Genomic DNA, 776 nt, shown 5'->3' with positions numbered 1-776 from the left:
GTGTGTGTGTGTGTGTGTGTGTATTTGTGTGGGTGTGTGTCTGTGTGCATGCATACGTGTGTAAAATTGTGTGTATGAATGAATGAATGAACGAATGCTTAACGTTATCGCAATTCACACGAACGCCAACACCCAAAACTGAGCAATAACTGCGAACGATAACAACAGAACACCATTAAACACACACACAGACACGAACACACATAGAAACGCATGCATGCACACACACACACACACACACACACACGCACACGCACACGCACACGCAGATCAGACGCGAATGCGTAAACACAGAGGCAGCCCTTAACACATCCCGTACATCTGCACTAGAAACATCAAAAGCAAGACCAGATAATGAAGGCGCTGAGATTCATAGAGCGTTGTTTTTAGGTAAAAATAATAAAACCAAACTACAACACCAACAACAACAACAATAGGATCTCCTACACAACAGTGGCGGGCTTCATTGACAGTAATAGATGCAACAACAAAATAAACAAGTACAAAAGCAACTGAAATCCCTCCGTGTGTGATGTTTGTTATACATGCATACATGCATGCATGCATATATATGTATTTATTTATATATATGTATATATGTTTGTGTTTGTTAGTGTATGCATGTATGTATGTACATATATATATATATATGTGTGTGCGTGTGTGTGTGTGTGTGTATTTTTATTCCTCTCTCTATATGTATGATCGGGTGCATACATGTATATGTATACATATGTACGTATGTATATATATATATATATATATATATATATATA

This window comes from Octopus bimaculoides, chromosome 17 (genome assembly GCF_001194135.2).
Source record: "Octopus bimaculoides isolate UCB-OBI-ISO-001 chromosome 17, ASM119413v2, whole genome shotgun sequence".
In the NCBI taxonomy this organism is placed as follows: Eukaryota; Metazoa; Mollusca; class Cephalopoda; order Octopoda; family Octopodidae; genus Octopus; species Octopus bimaculoides.
Note: the sequence above shows the minus strand (reverse complement) of the source record.